Raw genomic sequence first — 23,680 nt, 5'->3', positions numbered from 1 at the left:
CACTACTGAGACCCTCAAAATATTAATCAAGATTTTTCTCTTGCTAGTATTTTCTCTCTAAGACAGCATTTTTTTTCTCCAGTTCCCCTTTACCTCATAATGCATACCTTCTGGAAGGAAGAAAGGAAGAAAGGAAGGAAGGGAGGGGGACCAGAAGGAAGGGTTTGCATTATTTTTCATGAATACTAGTGCAAAGGAGAAGAAACTTGTCAGAAGTCCTTGAGACTATGCTGCAATAAGCAGTTTTGAGGTCATGATCACTTTAAGGAAATATCTGGCTTGAAGAACATACAAAATGTGTTTGGGTGGATTGGGAAAACCAGCGTCTGATTAGGTTTTTGCCTTGGTGCAAGGAACTGTCTGGCTAGATCTGGCTGTGTTATAGCTGAGGTAAGGACAGGCGTGTACTCAGAAAGCAGATTCAAGAGAAAAGCATCTCAGGCAGCCTCTCAAACTGCTGCCTCCCTGGATTTTGAACAGTTTTGCTGTCTTGTGGTAGACTTGTGCTGTCTTCATGCTGTAATTTGGACTATCTGTACTGCAAAATAAGCAGCTTATTTATGCCGTTAAATTTTGCACTAGATTAGTACAATGGATGCTGGGCACACATATTGGCAGTGTGGGGAGGGGAAACCAAATTTTAGGCTGCACTAAGGTCTTCCAACTAATATGTAGAATACAGTTTGGAAAGTCAATTTGGAAAGTGAAGCCATAAGCTTCGGTCTTAGGGTAGAGAATGCTCTTCAAATCCTTGGTTTACAACTTTCAGAGAAAACTCTCTGGAGTTCTCCAGGTTCTGGAAATGTTGAAAATGCCTGTGAAATGCTTTGCTTACAGTATATTTCATCCTCTCCAAACTGCAGATATAAAATCACAATGGGGTGACAGTAAAATAACATTGGTATGGTATTTAGAGCCTCATCTAGGTACAGCTAGCAGAAAGAATTAAAAAAAGTATTTAATGTTGTGATATTCAAGCCAAGTAATCAAGGTTCAGCCACTCACAGCTCTAGGAATACCACAAAAGTGGTTAGAGTTCATGTCCAAAATTACTACAGTACAATACTAATTGGAAGCATATCACACCTTGGGAGAATGCAGGAGAAATATGAACAACACTAACAAAATAATACCATGTTTAGCCTAAATAGTAGTTATATGGGCATAAAGTTTTGTAACACTGCAAGATATTATCCCACTTTCATGTCTTAATGGCTAAACACAGACAGATGTTACTGACAAAACCAATATTCTTCAGAAACATTATTGTGTCTTTGTTCGTGTATTTTTTAACCAAGTTATTACATCCTGAAATAATTCTTTTGCAAAGTCCAATTTATGCTTGCATAGGCATGCTGATGAAAAGCACTCACATGATGACACAGGGCATATGTTTATTTAGAGTTGGTTAGACTAGAGAAAGCATGACCTGCTCAGAGCAGAGGATGGTGGGAGTAACAGAATTTCTACAGCCATCAAATTGCTTCTGCCTGTGCCAGAAAAGGCAGAGTGCAGACATTCAACAGTACTTTTTGCCACAGTAATCAGTCTCTGCATCCTCTTTTTCTCCTGCCATGGTCATGTAAATGAGACTCCAGCTCCCATTGCAGGAGGAGGTGGGTGGAAGCATGCAGAGCTCATACTTTGGATTCTAAACATGGGTCTCTAGCAACATTGCAGCAGGTATGGGAGAAAGGTGCTGTTGGTTGCAAAGAAGAGGTTAAAGGAGGAAACTTTCTGCCTCTCACACATTCCTACAGCCATATCCAGCCCTTGTAAGCACTCTAAGCCTTGGGTTAGAAAACCCAGGTTTTCTAGTGACCATATTTATTTGCTGAGTCTGTGCTTATTTTCCCTTTCAATGTTGTTATTATTTTTACATTTGCAATGAGAAGTAAAGGTGGAGAGCATAGCCATATCAGATTGCCTTTGGCTAAATCCCAGAATGGTTACTTTTCAAAAATGATGAAAATTTACGTTAAATGGTATTACCAATAACCTTGTTCTCTTTGTGCTCACAAGTTTGCAAACTGTTGGCCATGTTTCAGAGCAATCATGACCTAAAAAATAGTTTAGCCAAGCCCACTGAAACTGACAAGATAAACAGAAAGATGACGTAAATAATCTGATTCAAAATTTTTAAGCATATAAATTCACTCATTGGCTCAGATTTGTTAATAATATTCTAGTTACTTCTAGATTTAGAATACCTTATTCCAGGAAAGATCTCACTGAAAAGCAGTAATAGATTTTGCAGCTTTTAAAACTATTGCACTTTTTAAAAAAGCTTTCAATCCCTAATTTAATGCTTGTAATGTCATCAAAATTGATTACCAAAAAGAATCACAGACACAGTCATAGCAAATACATTACAGCGCAGTGAGAATTAACTCATGTGACTGAAGCAGTAGAGTAACTGAGCCACAAACTGATGGTGTTCAAACCCAAATGAAGCAGACTATGTGATTTTACAAGCATTTTGAATATTGCCACCTAATTTTGGCCCAGGTCTCCCCCTTCCCTTTAATTCCTATGCAGAAGCTTCAGTTCCAGAATTATCTGTGCCAGTTAATACCTGTAATATTTTTCTAGCAGAGGTCACCTAGGGTTTGGATGAAGTCAGATGGTTGCATACTTCCTACACAGGCTGTGAGATGGCTAGATAAGAGCTTGTTCATAGACCAGAGTGTGTGCACAAACACAGCTTCCAAAAAGAACCAGGAAGACCTTTCCCCATCATTGTCTTACTCTTTAGTTAAAAATACATCTATGAAAACAATTTAACTTGACTTGTTCAGGGATCACCATTTTAAAACAAATGCACAGTGCAGATAACCTCTTATGTGAGTGCAAGGTAACCTAAAAGGGGCTTAAAGTAAGCTGTGGCCTTGCTCACATCTTCCCACTTTAAAAAGTCAGTTTAGGAATCAAGAGTAGCTTCCCTTGCAGTTTCTGCCTTCTCAATATTCTGCTCACAGTTCACACAACTGCTTCCAGGGTCCCAGCAAATGTATAGCTGAGCCAGTTCAGACACAATTGCCCCTTGCAAACAGGAATCATTCTCATGAGCTTTGGATAGTTGACTAATTCCTGCTTAGAATAACACTGCTTACCCTTTCTTTACAGTCTATTTATACTCCCACTTTTTTTTCAAGTTTAAGAGACTTATACTCCCTAGCATTCCCAAAGACATATTCAGCCCTGCAATATTCAGCCCAATATGTTTCTGATTTAACTTTGCCTTCCTTTATTTTCAAAATGAATAGTTTCATCTGCTTTTCACCCATGAGAACATTTTTGCAGTCATTTCTCACTTCCTTTTGTTCAGCTAAGGGACTCAGTGCTCTCAGGTTAAAACAAAAGGTGAATGGGTCCATTTGAAAGATGGTTTAAATGCTGCCTTCTTGCATCTCACAGTCTAAAGTGACCCTCTGCATTGTTTACAGAGATAATTATGTGAAAGAAAGTAGAAACAATATTTTAATTAACACATCAGTAACACTACAGCTTATTTCTGTGTTTTGTCTATTATAATTTGCCATGTGGTGCCTCTTTGCCTCTTATGTTAAAACAGAACAGAAAAAAAGAGAAAGATTTCTGATTTGCACTGCTGGAATGATAGGGTGATATCTCTACATAGACATTATTTGTTAACTCCTTTTAGGTCTTACACTTGCCATGCAAGGTGAGTGTATCTGTTTTCATGTTTTGGTCTGCACTCAAATAGATGTTAGAAGCATTTATCAGAAACAAAATCACTAGATTTATCACCAGGACCTTCTTTCCCCATTGAGCACATATTTCTGTAGAAGTATTGTTGGAGAGTTACAGTACTATATTTCTTGCTAGACTGGGAGCCCAAAAGCAAGAACACATTAGTCTGATGAGCTTGGGTATGGTTTCCTGAATCAATAGTACTTCTTCAGCAGAGACCTAGTAACAGACAATTGCATAATGAAGCTGTCTGTCTTTATTTACACAATGTATTACTGTATTCAGCAGGCCAGAAAGAATAGTTCTGTGTAGCAGCTGTCATTGTGTTTTTTTGCTTATCTCTGGCCTGTCTGCCAATGTTATAATTCACCAGCTGACACCCGTCTTGGCAGGGACCGAGCGCGGTGACTCGGTGCCAGAGCGACAACAGTGCTCTGAACTATGACACGATTCATCCCCATCCCAGTCAGCAGCAGCTTGCTCTTCTGGCATTTGCACGTTTTTTTTTTTCCTTTTTAAGCTCTGCAGCCGTGGGGGTGCAAAGCAAGCAAGCAAGTTCTGGGGGAGCAGTTGTGGTTCTGTCACAGACCATGCTGGGGTGCAACGGGAAAGAAGGCAGGGTCAGTTGTGAAGGGTGATGGATACCCAGCAAATACTCTGAACGGTCTGGTCTTGAGGAATCAGGAGGGGATGAGGTCAGACTGCAAAAGCAGAATTCAAGGCACTCTGTCAGAAGACCTGAGGTACAATGGTGGATGTTTCTGACCCTGCCTTTGCTCAGAAGGGCAGAAGCTTCTTGAATCCAGTGAGAGTGTTGGCTGCATCAGGGGTGGTGATGGGGAAGAAAGGCACCAAGTAAAAATTCTTGCATACTTTTGAAAAGGAAGCATGGAAATCTGATAAATTTTTTTAATCAAAATTTCCATGAACACTATTCCCTAACATTCTAGTTCTGTTCTTTGAATATTCATAGGAAATAAAAATATATGATAACACTGATGAAAAAATGCTTTTTTTCTCTTGTTTGGGGTATGTTATGCCAAAATTTCTTTCTGTATCTGTTTCTCAAAGGATGTAAAGCTACAACAACTGTCAATTGTATATTCATAGACTTGTCTGAGTGAGAAAGTTGCACTTCAACCAGTATATAACTCACAAGGAATGTTATTTCAGTTTAAGAAGCACATTTGTTAATCAGCTGAAGTCAATCAGAAATAAAATAAAAGCTTGAAACTGAAATTTCACCATGAGGCAAGTCTGTGATTCAAACTGTAAGGTAAGATTTTCTCATTCAATCAGCACTCTGGTTTAGTGAAAGAATCTCAGGTGGACTATGCTTTCATTGTCAGAAATCCTATGATGAATCATAATAGTGACCAAAGTAGCTGTGATTTTTTTTCCCTCTGGGCTTTCTAAGTCCTTCATGTGAAGGAGGAACAGGAAAATAAAAGCGATAGACAAAAAAGGAAAAAAGAGAAGGAGAAGGAGAAGGAAAAGGAAAAGGAAAAGCAAAAATCTTAATGAAATTAGAGTGAGCAGGACAGTCAGAAGAGTGGTAACCCCAATCCTAGGGGCACTTTTTGCACCAGGACACGCCTGATCACATTTAGAACTGTGCTAAAAATATGTTAAGAGAGAAGGGAAGTTAGTGGAGCAGGATGTCATTACCCTGGAGAACTTTCATTGTGTTGCATCCTGATAGGCTCCCACTGCCAAGTGCGCAACAGCATCCAGGTACCCAAGCATGGTTCAGGGGAAAAGGGTTACAGTGAAAGCAGTGACATCAGGCTGGTGACCTGTCACTAGTGGGGTTCCACAGGGCTCCATCCTGTGCTCTTCAACCTCTTCACAAATGACTTGGATGCAGGGCTGGAAGGGACACTGAGCAAGTTCACAGATGATACCAGACCAGAAACGTCAAAGAAAGGGCATGGATCCACATGGATGCGAAACAGTGATTGTGGAGGATCTGACTTTCATAAACATTTCCTATAACTAACTCCTGGTAAAAGAAATGCTCGTTAAACACAGAAAAAGGTGTTAATGGCAGTTTACCTGTAAGTGAGAGGAGTTTGCTAATTTTAAATGTGAGTTGGCTCTGCATACAAATATGCTTGAAGGAGGATGAGGGGTGGCAAGATCATATCAGACTAACCCTAATTATTGACACTTTCACTGGAAGAGGAGTTTAAATGACTGAATTAATCTAAACCTTTAAAGCAAGCTGTGGCTAGTTGGTGGTCAGCATCTATTAATATTAAATGTTTAAAACGATTTTATTCAGAACTGACCCTTTTTGTATAAATGCTGTGAGACTTCTTCAGTCTAAGTGCTCCTTTCTGAGGATATCAGTTAAACTGTTCAGCATGGACATCAAAGTTGGATGAAACCAGACTTATCCTATCACCTGGGGAAAACATGGAGATCTATGAGAACACTGCATCTAGAATCTGATTCCTTGAGACAAATTAATAATATCCTTAAATGTGTTGAATGCCCTGGTCCCCCTGCCCAGGATCAAATCTCAGGATTTTATTTACTGTAGGCATTTGGTATTGATTTATTTTGTCCAGAACAATTTCTGACATCTCAGTTAAGTGGAAAGCGTGGCTTAATTTCTGCTCCTTGTCAGAACATTTATTTTTAGAGTCTGAAGGAAAGTGATACTGCTGATGTGCTACTATATGCAGGACAGTTGCCACCAAGAACTCTGACCTTACAAATGTAACAATTATATGAGACATAACACCTGCAGTAAAACCAGCACAAACAGAAAAATATAATCCTCAAGCTGTAATGAATGGGACAATAAAGGGACTGCATTTAAAATTATTATATAGTGATAATTTTCTAATAGTGCTCAGTAATGGAAGAATAAACTGGAGAAAAGCAACACAAGAATCACATAATTGCACCAGTTGGCAACATATTATCAAAATTGCTCTTTTAGTAATGAATTTAAGATTTAAAAAATACCCCCACTACATCTTTTATTTTCAGCATTAGAGGATTTTTATGTCAATTTAACCACAGTCTAGATATAATTAAACTTCATATTTATTAGATGTCTTTGCTACTCATTCTCATTCCCAATCTAGTTGAACTCAACCAAAAAGATTGGAAAATTCTTCTACTTCTCCATTTTGGTGATACTTCCTAGTAGTGACAGCAAATAAAACATTCAAATGACAGAAGAGAGACCTGGAAACCATCAAAAGAATCTAGAGGGGAAAAAATAACAGTGGAACAGGAACATTTGAAATAGAGGGTTTCCCTGGCACACACAGCTTCTCAGTGATTCCCAATATTGTTTCACTCTCCCAAAGGCACAGAGCCCAGTGTCTGTGGCAGCTTTTTGTAAAAATAGTGACTCCCATCATGTCAAGGAGAAAGAAAGAAAGAGCAGGGGGAAAAAAAGACTATACTGATGGGTTTTGCATTGTAGGTCATGTTGGAAATTTTAATTATTGAAATGAAATATTGAAGGACATATGGAAATGCTTGGGAAAATGAAAATGAAGATGAGAGGAAGCAGTCATGAAGAATTAATCATTCTGACAATATATATATATATACACACATATAACTCTTATTTTTGCCAATAGAAAATGACAAGGGAATCAGCAACTCAAGTGGAGGATGAAGAATGGAAAGAGAGAAGAAAGGAAAGCTTAAAATGATGCTATTGGAATGTACACAAATATGTGGTTTAAAAGCCTGTTTGGGAGAGGAACAAAAAGACTCAGCATAGGATGCTCTTGGTGTGAAGAGAAAGACTTCCACACTGGAACTGAACAATGAAATCTTGCAGGAAGTAAGTGAAACAAGTTCACTTGCCAGACTTTTCTTTCTTCCATTCCTATTCCTAAGGTTTTTAATTATTATAGTTAATAATTAGCATGCAAGAGTTATGGCTTTCTGTGCTCAGGGAACTGCACAAAGCTGAGACACATACATGGGAGGAGACGGCGTGACAGAATTACAAGCCAAAGAATAGAGTCAAAAGCAAAATGCATGGTAAAATGTTCGGTGAATGAACGTCTAAGTTTATTTTAATTACTTTACTTGTGAATTATTTTAACTTATAAGAACAGACTTCAGGACTAAGCAGAGACCTGAACAAGGGCTGATATGCAAGCTACACAATCAGATCCAGAGATATTGTGATTCAGTGTTATTGAGATATTAGAAGACATAGAGACATAATTCAGCCCAGCTGAACAAGCCCTTGCTTGTGTAAGCCCTAGGTTACATATTTCAATTTCACTTTGCAGTGGTCCAGTTATTCACTCAGGCAACTGTACTCAAGCAACTGAATTGACTAAAATCAAGAAGAGTCAGCCATTTCCTTTTGATCTGCTCTGAAAAGTAACAGTACAGGCAATTAAATATCCTCATATCCAGGGCTAAAAGCTGAATAATCTGGATGCATATTCCCTTGCAACAGATTGGTGATTTTTGCCTTTAAAGATTGTTGAAAAAGGATTTCAAATCATTCAATATCCAAAGAAGTTTATCTGCATCTCCCATCTGAGATATCATGAGACAAAAACTTGTATGGACATTTTCTGATACGTTATGTTTTTTCTGAGTTTTAGATGTCCAAATATGGAAATGTCCTTCATTCTAATCAAAATTCCCTCCTCATGGGATATAGCTTCACAATCCCATATTGCTATTGATGATGTGGATATGCTGCTGAAAATGTATTCCTGGACATTAGTGAGAGATGATAAGGCAGAAAGAAATGTGTCAGATTCTCAGTAGAGGAAAAAGAGTGCAATTTGCTTGTTTTAGTTAATTATCTGGCTCAGATAATGTAAAAGTAACACAGACTGAACCAGAGCTGAGGTTCTGAGGCTCAGGCTCAGATGTCCATCTGTATTTAGGTGATTCATTGACCAACACAGTTACATAATTTCCCCAGGCAAGGTGTCTGGGCAATCAGCCAGTATATCCAAGAGTCTTAAACTCTAGATTACTGATTAACTATTCATTTACAGCTATTTAGGTTGAGAGTGATCTTGGACATGAGTGCAGAATGAAGTTTAAATTCAAGCATGCAGAGCTGTGGTGAGATGTCTAACTGTTCTTTCCCCAAAACTTGTAGGTGAGCCAAAAATATACCATTCCCTGTGGATGGGGTTGCTATGCTATTGTATTCTGTTCAGCTCCATCTTGTTCTGTGATTCTCACCTTAGTACTTGAAACCATCCAGCTGCTCTGTATGACAGCCATACCCGTAATTTCTCTTGTCTTCCCAAGGGAAGAAATACAGATAAGGTTATTTTGGTTTTGGGATGTGAGTTTATAATAAACACAGAGGTTAGAGGGAGAAGAAGGCTATTGAAAGCAGTTTTTAAAAGCCTTATGTTCCCCAGGGAGTATATTCTAGTCTCTGAGAAAATTTTTTGTCTTGGAAAAGTGCATTTTACTACAGCTTTTGCTCTTTCAAAAGAGTGAAAATCTACATCTTCTAATTTTAGTGAATTTTAGTATGCCTTGGACCTCTTGAATGCTTAAAAGACAGCAATGTGCACTTTGAACTTGATTCAGTACCTTCTTTGAAGCCAGTATAAACAAGAGAGGATGCTACTGATTGCATTCTGCTTCTGAGTCTTGAGAAATGCACGTTGCACAGTGCATTAGCACAGTGACACAGCTTCGTTCCCAGATCTGTCTTGCTTTTGCTAAGATGAGGAATCTTAAAGAAAGCTGGAAATGAAGTCATAATTTATAAAACTGCAGATGATAAGCCGTATTAGTTGCATAAAGAAAGAGTTTTGCTGAACATAAGAAGCACTACAAAATACATGTGAGTATGAGTATTTCACGAAATGAAGCTAAAATGTGGCTACATATTCCTTCTGCAGGACTTCACATACATCCCTCTGAAGACCTGAAAGAAGGCAAAACAAGACTGTTGGAGCAAGTGTCTGGAATCCAGCTTCCTTCACTTTCTCACTATCTCCCTCCATATTCCACAGCTTCAGTGGGCCTGGCTGCAATCTGTCCTGTGCCAAAGACAAAAATTATGAAAATCATAAATACAGCTCAATTCCTCTCTGCAGGTTCTACCAGGCTGCCATGAGTTCAGTCTATGCAGAGTATGTGTTACCATGCACCATGCTGGGAATACAATATTCACCCTGTTCATGTGGACAGTTGTTGTGGATAAACAAGGTTTAAAGACTTACAAAGACATGATGTTTGTCAACAACGCAGCTCTAGAAAGCATTAAAAAAATTCTCAAAGACTTTCTTGTGAGACCCTTCAAGCAAGTTTCTAGCAGAAACCTTCCACAAATATGGCAAATATATAAATAAAAAACCCTAAAATTCACATATTTCGATCATACTACTTAGTACTTGGCAAAAAATTTACTCTTCTTTCTTTCTTTGACCTCGTAATGTGTTAAATTCTTTCTCCTATGCAATTAACTGACTCTGAAGTATTTGCATATAGAAAAATTTCCTAAATCAGATAGGTTTAAAAATATAAACTGGAAGTTCTTGATAAATTTCATCAAGCTTGACCCCTAGTACTGTTGTTTTACTGAAATATTTGCACCATAAATTAACACTTAAAAGTTTGAACATCTGCAAAAACAAACTGAACATTGTTTTTAGATTTTCTTCTGAATGATTCTTTGATTAGCTTTCCAATGAAGAACCTCGCTGGGAGTATAAGTAGGTATCTTTCTCTTTCCATCAAGCTCTTTATGTTTGGTTATTTACTTCTGCAGCTGTTCATGTTAAGAACTGCAAAGATTCACAGGGATCTGTGAGCGTGTGGTAGGTAATAAATCTGCCAAAGATTATCAAGGTTTGTGTATTTTAACATACTGTGACATGACCTTAATCTCTCTAAGTCTTAAGAAAAAGAAATTCTGTCTCTTTATAAAAGATCAATTATGTTCATGAAGATAATGCTGTTTGTGACTTAATTCATATGTCGAACCTTATTTTTGCTGATAAATTTTTGGCATAGACTGCAGAAAGGTCAAACAGGAGATATGTCTTTGTATTGTACAATCAGACAAACCCAGATATTTCCAATGTTGCAGAACTGCCTCTTGAGATTCCTTTCCAAGCTGAAATTTTAAAATGATAACTAATAATTTTTAAATGATAACTAACACATGTTAATGAAAGGAATAACTTTCAAAATTACTAACACTTGCCACAAGCAAAAATATTTTTTTGCATTATTGAAAGGATAGTCAGATATGCATTATTTTGTTCTTTTCTGATCCTAGGCTTAGTATAATTGTAGAGGTTTTACTGCCTTCATGTTTTACAAAATAGTGATGATAAGCCTTAAATCCCTGCATAGTGCTAAAAAACAGGGAAAACTATCCTTCAGGAGATGAAAAAGAAATGACACAATTTCTCCATGTCTCCATATAGTATCTTTTAAAGTTTAAAGGCGAGTTGGTCCAAGATTAACATTTAGAATATGGCTTCACACTCTTTCATCTTCACTGTAAATTCTGACAATATCAAGGCTTTTGTTATGGTAGTTAATCTGCAGAAAAATAGTTAGAAACTCGCATTAATTGTCCTAGGAAAATGTTGTTCTGATGTCCCATGTTATGACATACTGATTCTTCTCTTCGTATGAACTAGCTCTTTTCCAAGTGCACGGTCAAATCTGATCTGTGTCATATCACATGACAGAAACATCATAGATGTCTCATGGGACACAACAAAAATGACTCTGTCAATTGGGGTTTTTCTCCTCTCTGTGAAGGAAATGAATATTGGAACTTCCATCTCTACATCTCTCTTTTTTCAAACTTTTATTTACAGCTCATGATTTTAAGTCAATAACTGTCATTTTTTAACATTTACAAATGTGCATTTATTAACATTTACAAATGTGCATTTATTTTGGTGGTATTTTTGTGCAGTATTGTGCATTATCCCACATCTGATTGGAAATATGATAAATACTTATTTAAAAATTACTTCCATCTCTCTTAGCTTATTAATAATGTATATCTAATATATCCTGTCCTTGAAATCTACTGAATTTGTTATGTCTTCAATTAAGCTAAGAAATTCAAATGCAAGCAGATATTTCTCTTTTATTTATGGTTCACTTTTGAAAAAGGAAAATATTTCCCAGTAATGCGCAGGGCAAAAAGGGAAGCTTCTTATTTCTGCTATGGCTTTGCTGGTACTCAGCCACTGTTTCTACAAAGACAACATAAGAGTTTGATATCAGATTACCATTGCATTTTTTTTCATATAATATTTCAAGCATAAACTGTATCCATTTCAAGGATAGAGGGTTTGTGCTTTAAATTCACCATTTCAATATAAACAAGTCTTTTGTTTCAGTCATGGATTACATTAGAAAAGTACTTTCCAGATCCAGATCTGCATGCTTCCAAATATTGAGTTTAACCACTTTGTTCCCTTTCTTTTTATTTTTTCCTGCAGGCTTCCCTATTGCCCAAACACCTCCAGTTTCTTACCTCTGATTACTGCTGAGGATGACTCCTAAGTCAAAACTGACTGTATTTCTCTCTTTTGTTTTGGTAGAACTATTCAGATCAAAACACCTGTTCTCCAGTTCACCAAGAAGTTTGAAGTTATAAGGCAGACAGTGCTATAAGGAAGACAGGCCTTAAATAAAGACTAAATAAAACTAAATAAATTCATTCCACTTCTTGCTGAATTATGTACACCAATATTGATGAAATCTGATTTACATGTAGAAATCTGATGACATGCAATTTACATATAGAAATCAGTAAGCATATGGGATCTTACTGATCTTCAAACCCATCCCTCTGGTTAATACTTTGACAAAAATGGTCTCTATATGTTAATCAAGTACTACTTTTTTCTGATTTATTCCCTAAAGATGGATGAAATAAAGATAAAAGATAAATATTCTCATACCACTGTTCAGACCCCACAAAACTACCCTTGAAGCAGAACTTGTAGATGTATGTGTCTCTTCATATTTCACCTCTGTGCATCTCTGTATTTTATTCCTGAAATTCAAACTAATACCATATCCTTTAACACTAAATATTTCTTGTGTTGTACTTCTGGTTGAACATTTTTCTGTTGAAATCTCAGTGAACTTCTTCACTGAAGCTGCCAAAGCTGAGCAGAATTCAGAATGGAGTGCACCTTTAGTCTACAGATCTTCTGCCTAATGGGATGGAAATAGAAATCAAAGACTATTCCACTGTTTGCAAATAAATGAGAGTTCATATAGAGAGAGTTCACTGCATCTGTTGCAGGTAGAGTGAAAAAGATCTCATGGGAGAGACTTGAAAAAGACACAGAGGAATATTTAATGTTCAGAGTCAAAGGACTTAGGTGATGCTCTGCTCCACAGGAAAGCAAATAGTGAAATAGACATGGTCCTCAAGTGAGTTTCTTTGTATTAAACCAGGTGTGTGAATAATCAATGACACTCTCTATGTCTGAGGCAAATAAGCAATATAAGCACATAAGGCACCACTAATGTTTAGAATAGCCAGCCTAAAAGCAGTCTTAATGCAGACAAACACAAATTTGCAGAATAAGTTCTAAAGGCATTTGCCTCAGGACTACTCTGGTGTACCATTATGAAGTTAAAATTTAGAATTTCAGTCACGTATTTCATGTGTCTACAAGGTATTATTTCATACTAAAATGGCAACAGCCATTTCCTGATTCACAAAAGCAGTGAAAGTCCTTTTCCAAGGAGTGGGAGATCACATTTCCACAACTCCTTTGTCCGCCAAAAGACTAAAGGGAGTTTTCAGCATTCTTATCTTGAAGTTGTACCTTACTTGCCATGAGGGAATTAGGAGCTGTCTCTAGTTGATGTTTAAGAAAAGTAAACTTCAGTTAACTCTTACAACCTGAAAGATCGTTTCACTGTTTGTGAAAAGAGTGGCTGGATTGTTTCTATCAGTGAATGATAAGCAAATCTGCCATTGCTTAATCTGCAAGGAAATGTGTCAGCTGAGTAACATGAAGGCTTCTGCACAATGCTGAGTCTCTAAGCTGCTGCTGCAGCTGCTAATCCTAGTGCCTTAGCAGTTTCTTTAGAGAAGTAAAAAAGCATTAGAAAACAGACAAAAATGGTTCAATTTAATATCTCTATAATATAGTTGTTCTTGGTTCACTGGAAGCCAATGTTTCTCATTGTTCATTGGAAAGAAGTGGGGCTTTTTCATGTATAATGCTTTTCTCATGCTAGCTTCAACACAAGAGGTGTCTGCAACTTAATGCTCTAACTCATGTTTGTGTGAATATCCAGAAGAAATTGCATGTCCATTCCTCATGGACAGCCTGCAGGCAATTGGTCCTGTTTCAAAACAATGGATGTGTGTAAGAGATATCTATTACAGACCAAGAGCTTAATCTTTATTTTTCACAACCTCTTGTAAATCAGAAAGAATGCTGTTGTGACATTTAATCCATATAGCTACTATGCTATTGTCATATTTTTACTTAGCATTTGTAATCCAGTAGTCCTAGAGGCACTGTGGGGATCTGAATTGCACTAAACTAAACATTCTGAAAACAGAATCATGGTCTCTACTGAAACAGCATGTAGTTAGAATACTTGTCTCCCAGGAGACACTGGAAAACTAAACTGAATGAACTCAATGTGTGAAAATAAATCATGTTTGTTAAAATATATGAAGCCCTTCAGGCTCCCCCTTAGAAAAAAAGTCTGCTTCTGCTCACTACCATTTAAATCATGGAGGTGTAACATTTTGGGGGGTTTCTTTTACAGTATCCAGATGAATGCAGGTGAATACAATTCAGCCAGAATCCCACTAAAAGATAAAGCAAATCACTTTTTGGGTTATGAGACTTCAAAAGCTGAACTTGGAAAGATGTGTGAGAAGACTATAACAAGAGGTAAACAATTAGAAACAGACCCTTCTGCCTTCAGTATATTGACTCCCCTGTTTATTTTCTGGATGGGATCTTTGCATGTGTATAACCTCTTTGTGATAATCTGGTATGGATTTGCTGACAGAGTCAAGATGTGTGAGAGCCCCTTCCTAGCAGCCCCCGGCAGGACAGCCTGCTCAGAGCTGCTGATCTTCCATGGGTGCCAGCCAAACAGCCTCAGGGCATGCTCAGAGCATGTGAGCCCTCTCCTGTGGTTAGAATCAGCCAGGCATACACGAAGTGCAGGTGATTAATGCTGTGCTCAACGTGCACTTCACATAAAAGAAGGCCAGTGCATCCCAAAGGTGTTAGACTCAGAGCTGCAGAGTCTCCTTTTCTTCCCAGATATACTGCATGAAGCAGGGGAACCACATTAATGAGAATGTGGTTGTAGCTTGGTGTAGAACCCTGGCCTGCATCCAAACCAATGTGGCCAGCAGGGTGAGGGAGGGCACCTCTGCTCTGGTCTCAGGACACCCCACCTGGAGCACTGCATCCAGTTCTGGAGCCACTAAGCTAAGAAAGACTCAGAAATGCTGGAGCAAGCCCAGAGGGGTTGATAAGAGGACTGGAGTGCCTTCCCTAGGAAGACAAACTGAGGATGCTGGAGCTGGAGAAGAGAATGTTCTGTGGAGATGGAGACCTCATAACAACCTTCCAGTATCTGAAGGGGACCCACAGGGAAGCCAGAAACAGACTCTTTGTTAGAAATTGTAGTGATAGGACAGGGAGCAATGGGTAAAAATTGAACGAGGGGAAATTTACATTAGATACACAGAAGAAATTCTTTCTGTGAAGGTGGTGAAGCACAGGAACAGGCTGCCCAAGGAGGTTCAGGGTTGAGGACATCTCAACCCTGGCAGTGTTCAAACCCTGGGACCAGATGATCTTTAAGGTCCCCTCCAATCCCCTAACGTTCTATGAGTCTATGGGTCTCCCATCAGCTGTGTTGTGTCTATTCCTGCTAAATGTCTTTACAAGAAGATTTACCATGTTCTAAGCTACTAAAACAGTCCTTCAAGTGTCCTTACAGAGTCCTCTGTATATTTTCAAATATTCAGAGATGTTGTTCACACAGATGATAGTAGGACCACCAGCTGTCTAGATTTGTATGCCAAGTTGTGAGCACATTTGCCATGGGTATAATCAATAGATAGAGATATAGAGATATAGAGATATAGAGATATAGAGATATAGAGATATAGATAGATAGATAGATAGATAGATAGATAGATAGATAGATAGATAGATAGATAGATAGAAAGATTTAGAATTGCAGTGGTAGTCAGGTAGGTGGGGTACTTGAAAACTTTACTTTTATGAGAAATTATGATAAGCCTGCATTAAAAGGTTGTCCAGAGTAATAAAATGCATTAACAGATATGATGCAATGAAGCGAAACAGAGCCTAATGAGCTACTTGAAGAATTCAGTGGAAGTCCTTTGGCTTATTTCAGTGTAGTGTGGAACAATTCCAAAATACAGATCACCTCAGATAATTATGCCTATATTTATTTCTTATGGAAAAAAAAAAAAATCCAACAAAAACCAAAACAGCCAACCAGCAGCAAAGAAAGAGGAAAAACAGGAGAAATCAAAGTTGCAGAAAATCTCATAAAGGCACTGGAGATGTGTTCAGTGATTCTTATCACTAAGTAACCATGTAACACTGCATAAATACATCTCCTGGTATTTGTTGGATCTGGGGATGTATGTACTTTGCATATATACTGCAAAGTCTTTTCTGAATAGCCAAAGTTTTTCCCATCTGTAATCTATGAACTTTTCCCAGCTTTCATATCTCGGTTCACAGAAGATCAAGACAGTAAAACCTTTTTTTTGTGTGTGTGTCCATATTATGCTGAAACTAATATTAGACCACATATTTGCCTTATGGCCTTAAAACCCTAATCAAATACATTCAAAAAAACAAGACAGCAAATGACAGTTACTCAGATATCACTGAGTTAGATACTGCTACAGACTGAGATCATTCTGCCTGGATAACCTAGCATAATCAGGTTGGAATATGATTTTTTAGGATTCATAAAACTTTGGGCATGGCCAAAGACACTAAATACATATGCATGTGCAATATGTATGCCTTGACACATTTACAAGGGCTTATTCTCACTTGACATCTGTAGGACGAGTTTCTTTCATGGTTTAAGTAGACTTCTCCTATTTTATGTCTAATAAACCAAATTCCTCATCTTCCTCTTCTTCCTCATCTTCCTCATCCTATGGCTTTTTCTGTTGTACCCAGTTACCAAAGGGAAATTTTGATTTCTGAATGCCTAGAAAAATAAGAACATGGAAAAGGAGATTTTGTAAAACATGGGAGTAATGTTCTAACTGGAGGTACTTTTCAAAAGAAAAGATGTTGACAGCTTTAACTTCTATTAATGGAAAGAAATCAAATGCTTGTCAGTGGGGTATGAAATCATGTGCATGTTTCTGTTTCAGCGACTGAGATTTTTTAAATCTTATGTTTGGAAGAAGTGAAGGCAGTGAGAAAGATTCTACATATTCCCATAATATCTAGTCATCGTATAAACACTCATCATAAAACATTTCATTTGTTTATTTGTCTGACATGTGTCCCCGGCAATAACCTGGGGCCTAAATGAATTTTTATAGTCTCAAAGCAACAGTTTCGTGTATAGGTCAAAGATTAAATGTACTCTTGCATCAGTTTCAGTACTCTGTAATTTTACATCTTATATTACGTGCATTAAGGAAACCTAATTTCAAAAAAAGACCAATGCTTTACCACTGGTAGTAAGCAATTATGGGAAAGCATACGTGCACTGTGGTGTGAGGCATCTGCCAAAGCAAAGTGGAAAAATCATAGTCCATCTGACTAAGCAAAATGCTAGGTTTTCCACCAAATCCACAATCATGTATTGAAACAGTTCACAACTTCAGTTCAACACACTTCAAACGTAATTTTTTATGAGTAGGATTAACTCATAGGCTAAAGGGAAAAGTGTTAAATTAAAAAAAGGAAGAAAAATTTGCTCCGTAGCCAAAGTGCTTCTCTTTTAGAAATGGAAAGCAACAGAGGAGTAGAACCAAATGCACAAAAATTATTAACTAAAAAACAAAAGGTGTCAGACAACTAGGGAATTGATTATAGTTTATGTAATTAAACCTATGCCCCAATAGGAATTGTACAATCAGAAGGACATTTTTATATGCATGAATAGAGCTTTCTGTCTGTTGTAACTTTTTCAACAAGTTCAGAGAAATTAAATAGTTAGTCAAAATGTCACTCATCAGAGTGAATCTTGGCTAAAATTTTCACCACGAAGGAAAACAGTTTGGCTCTTATTTACCACAGTGACAGAACTGTAAGGGCTTTGCAGTGCAAGAAATCAATGACAGTCAACTTTCCTTTTCTTTGAACTTCCTTGTGGCTGAAGAGTACAGTGTATTTGTATACGTATATAAATACATATATATATATATGTGTGTGTGAAATTCCATCCCTAAACTGATGGCATGCCTGCATGACCAGAGTCATACTATCAGAGATTAGATGGATTTAAATTTAAAATAATTATTTGAGCATAGATTCTCTTAGTGCATACAGAGGAAAAGAAAGTCAATCCAGGGATTAGTTTATCAATGAAACCCCTTACATATATCATAAAATTCTATGGGAATAGGCCTAAAACTTTGCTCATTTTAAAATGGTTTTGGTTCTACATCGTTTGCACAGCACACGTGTCTTTCTGTTTAAGTGTGAGCTGATCTCCCTGGCGAAATTAAAAGCAATCACAATCTACAGGCATTGCCTGGTTAAGGACCAAAACTGCTGGGAATCAGTTTCTCTTTGAGAAACTCTTACAGATTCCAGCCTGAATGCTGGAAAACTCATGCTTCAATTCAGATGAGTTGATATGTCATGAACCCTGCTGAAGAATCTGTCAGTTTTGGACTGTAATAGAAATGAGCACAAGGGAAATTTTATCCAGAGCTGTGGGGCTTTTCTCACTTTCTGTGTATTCTGTCATTTGACTCATTCTAAAGGCTATCTGTTGATTGACACACACAGATGTATTCCTCTCCTCCATGTTTTTACTCATCTTGTTCCAAGCTGCAAATAATAATCCATTTTGTCCTGCAAAATTTGGGTTTCTCCTCACACTACAATAAAAGCAAAACAAAGAAAAAAAGTTTTCTGGCTTCCTTCTTTTCCAAAGTCTTGAAAAAATGACACTTAGAAGGTAGAATGGTATACACCACACAAAGAGCAAAAAGTATTTCCCACTTTTAGTCATTTCACCTCTTCAAACTCTGCATCACTCCAAAAGGGTGAGTTTTCACCTTGGACTTCCATTTACATAATCATTCTTTTTAACTTACAATATTTTCTCTTGCATCTGGTGTCTGTGCCTATGCCAGCCTTAAAAAATATGCATGCCATTATTGATTTAAGCATTCAGTTTATACTGGTTTGTAATTTTGCCAGTAAATGGTTGCTACTTAGGTACCATTGCTGAATTCATGCCTTGATGGCACTTTTTTTTCATCCTCCTGTAACTGCAGATTCTGAAAAACCAAAATTTCTCAAAGAATCTCTACTTATATCTTTTCTAGAAGATGCAAGCAGCATGTATTGCTAGTAGACAGAAAAGCATCCTTTGTATAGTTCATTAACATGAAATTAAGATTATCTCTCTAAATTACAGTGATTGATGTTTGTTACAATTTCTTTAAGCACAGCCAAGATGTTTATGGCACATTTACAATTTTTTAGTAACTTGACTAAGATGTGTTTTGCATTTAAAAACTCTTTAAAAGCTGCAATGTTTCATCATTTAACATTTTTTTCATGCTACGTAGAGCTACTAGGATAAATGTTCCCTGTTGCAAACAGGGATTTGGCCATGTGTTCCTCATTATCTTCAATGAGATTCAGATGGATAACTCACTGCCTTGACTTTGAATATTTATATATATGTGTACACCTACTGCTGTGTTTCACTAGAGCTGCTACTCTCTGAGGATCAAGAATACTTATTTCTACCTGGAAATCTGCTAGCACTTCCCGATTTTTCTGAAGAAGATGAGCAAATTTTGATCCACCAGTGATTTCACTGCATGTGTCCTTCTTATTCACTCTTCATGAGTACTTCTCTAAGGAAGTTTATTTTTAGCATTTTAGGAATGAATACTCATTTTTCAAGCAAACAAGTTGCTAAAATAATAGTCATCCGCATGTAATAATAGTTATGGTCTTTTTAAAAAAAAAAGATATACAAACACTGCTATGTGAGCCAGAAGATTAATCAAGCACCATGAACAAAGAATGGTGGATTTTCACGCAAAGTCACTATCAAAGAACATGTGGAGAAGTTTCTTTGCTACCTGTGAAATTATCCAGCAGAATAATTATGAACATGAAGACTAATTTTGCACAAACTGAAAGCAGAACAAGCTGCCTTCTGCTACCTCTTAGAAGAAAGCTGACAGGTGAAGTGCGGAACGTGCTGAGAGATAATTGTGTTAAATTTTTCTGCATTTGCTAAGCAACATCAGTCAGAGTTCCTCATTAAAGTGACTGTACTATTCAGTGGATGGAAAGGTGATTCAAGAGTAAAAACCATTGCATTTTATCATCACTGGTAGTCAATAAAAATTGACCTCTCAAATGACATCAAGCGCCTCAAGTCTACATACCTGGAGATGGGCCCAAAAATCTACTTTGACCAATTTGATGAAAATGCACTTAATTTTTTTAATTGCGTAGGTTACAAAAACTACAGCAAAGTTAACATGAATCATAAATACATTGGAACATGTAAACATGAGAAGATTTTCACTGAGATGAGATGGTGTTCTATAGTGACCAGAGAGGAACTACATATGCCCTGCTTTTCTTTTGAAAGGATTGCACCTGTTGATACCGACACTGTTTGGTATTTAAAACCATCCTTGTTTAAATTTAAAGAAAAACAAACTAAAAAATTACAAACAATTTCCCATTCCTAAATTTAAGCAGAAAATACAGAATACAGAAATACAGAAATATATGCAGGAAGTTCAGTGCTTCCAGCACAATAAATTAAATTATTGAAGAGACACTGTCTCTTACTTTATAACAGTATCTTTGTAAGGTAGGTCCTTTCCTTTCCTTCTATTTTCCAAGTGTCTAAATTCCTTTTTGTGATTAAAGCTCAGCTATGAGCCTCTTCTCTGTTCTCAGAGTGTCATCAGCATCATCAGGATGCTCACCCTGATGCTTCCAGCAACAGCCAGGCATAAGCTCATGGGTAGATCTCCGCTCAGCTGCTCACTTTCATGGCCCCTGAGCTGTGTATCCTATACAGAATATTTACACAGCAAACTGAAAACAAACACGCTAAACAGTTTTGCTGTCCATGAAGGTACCTAAATATTTACTCAGGAGCTGAACATCCAAAAAGAATCAGCTTTAAGAATAAAAAATCCAAACAAATTCACAAAAAAAGGACATTTTGCTTCTAATTGTTCTTGTTCAAACACAATAATAAAATTCTTACAGTTGGAAAAGATATCTAAGATCATCCAGTCCAACCATAAACTCAGCACCACCCTGTTCACCACCAAACCAGATCCCCAAGTGCCACATCCACATGCCTTTTGTCTACCTCCAGGGACAGTGACTTCACCACTTCCTTGGGCAGCCTGTTTTAATGCCTGACCACCCTTTCAGGGAAGAAAATTTTCCTGATATGTCAACTAAACCTCCATTGGCACAACTTGAAGCCCTTTCCATTCTTCCTGTCACTCGTTATCTGGGAGCAGCGACTGATTCCTTCCTCACTACAGCCTCCTTTCATCCAGCTGTCAGAGCAATAACGTGTCCCCTGAGCCTCCTTTTCTCCAGGCTGAGCAACCCCAGCTTCCTCAGCTGCTCCTGACAGGACTTGTGCTCCAGGCCCATCACCAGCTTCATTTCCCTTCTCTGGACTCCCTCCAGCCCCTCCATGTCCTTCTTGTAGTGAGGGACCCAGAACCAAACACAGGATCTGAGGTGTGGCACCACCAGTGCCAAGGACAGAGGGACAGTGAAAGGACATGACACTGTAATGCTGTCAGTAATGCGTTTTGCCCCTGAAGTTTCTTCAGCAATGCTCACAAAACATGCTGGGCAATGATGAATTGCATATTTTAGTACAGGGAAGCCAAGGTACTCCCTTGCCCCTCAGGTGAAACCACAACCTTTTCCTGTTTGTTTGAGGAATTTGCCCTCACTGGCTGAATTTCTCTCACTCCTCCTCATCTCAGATATACAAACTACCATGTGTATCTGCAACACAATCCAGACATGGTGTTTGGTTTTCATTTGTGTTTTTCCCATCCTGTTTTCTGCAGCAGAACCATCGATGGCTGCATCTACTACACAGTCTTGCATCAATCACACAAACATTTAGATTATTTGCTACACTGGCTAAATACTAAATGAAGAAGGGAAACTTCATGAAATACTGACAGCAGACACCACATTCTTGAAAAAGCTCAAGTTTTAAAAGGAATTTTTCTTCACAAAACCCAGACATCTATATGAAGAAGAAATATTTGTTCCTTCTCTATCCAGTGCAAGAACAGCCATTCGCCACAAAGATACCAGTGTTGCAGACAATTTACTTTTAAATGTTCCCAAGGGAGTTATCTTGAAAAGTGTTATTTTTATTACTATATCCACATTTTCCTGTAGTGTGTGCTAGGCTTTATACATAGACATTTGATCAGAGTCCTTACACCTTCAAGCACTATTAAACCACCAACTGGTTGTTTCTGCCAATTTTCCCTTAATGCTGTGACCTAATTTCCCTGTTTTCATATCTGCTCTTGAATCCAAATCCTAACCTTCTTGTTTAATCAACATAATCTCATTTTCGGATGTTGATGCACCCTTAGTATTTTCTATATGTCATCATGTCTATTCGCATCCCAGCAATGGATTATCACTTTAATAAAGTAATTTTATGGGAGTCTCTCAGGACTTTCTGCTTCAAGGTACTAAGCATTCAAATATTTTTTTTCAGAGGACAGACACAGAGAAAATAAAAATGGCAACTAAAAAAACTAATTTCTAAATATAGGTTTATTTATTCGCACATTCTTGTTTCCATGTCATATTTACACTACAAACACATCACGATAAGTTAAAATTTTCATTTTTCATGTATTTCTCAAAAATACTATCATTGTCTAATAAAAAATGTTTCTAGAAAATAAAATGTCAACCACAAAATTTCATCTACATCTAGGAAGGAATATAAGGACTTTAGGAGTTTTTGAAGAAAGTTAATAGGGTCGTTGCATTAAATGTTATTTACAGTGCCTTTCAAGTTATTTAGTTAGTTTTCCTTCTAACTGCCTTTTCTTTTGTCTGCTTTTTTTTCCCCCAATCTCTTTAAACAGCCCAGTTACAATTTATTTATTTTTTATTGATAATACAGTTTCAAATTTTAACTACCTGCAGGAGAAGGTAAATAGGTATATTCCTCTTCCATGTCATGATTTCTACAGAGATATTTTAAAATTGCATTGGTGATTTTCCTCCATATCATGATGCAAAATCCTACTATACTTTGTTTTCTGACTAGTATAATCTCAGAACTTCTTTTGGCAATCCTGTTTTCCAATTTCTCTTCTGCAATTGTGCAGGGCTTCTAATTATGTCTTCATGTCGTCTCTCAATTTATATTTTACTAATGTTGTTCCCAATGTATTTGCTAACAGCTCTGGGACTTTGCAATCTTCTGTGTTCTCTGTTTATTTGCAAATTGATATTGTATGGAAATTCACTATGAATTCAGTAACATATTAGTCCTTTTTCTTCTTCCCAATATGTAACAAATCCCAGTGGGAGTCAGTTTTTGGTGATCATCATTGCTTCTTTTGAACACTATGTTCCTCAGATTATTTCTCATATCAATATTTTGGGATTTTGCCCTTGAATTAGTACTGTGACAATATACAGTGTTCACATACACATGCAATACTTACGAAATCAAAATCATATGCCAGGAAAGTGTGAGAACTGCAGTC

Source organism: Melospiza georgiana, chromosome 3 (assembly GCF_028018845.1).
Source record: "Melospiza georgiana isolate bMelGeo1 chromosome 3, bMelGeo1.pri, whole genome shotgun sequence".
In the NCBI taxonomy this organism is placed as follows: domain Eukaryota; kingdom Metazoa; phylum Chordata; class Aves; order Passeriformes; family Passerellidae; genus Melospiza; species Melospiza georgiana.
The sequence above is the reverse complement of the archived record's forward strand: the minus strand, read 5'-3'. Positions refer to the sequence as shown.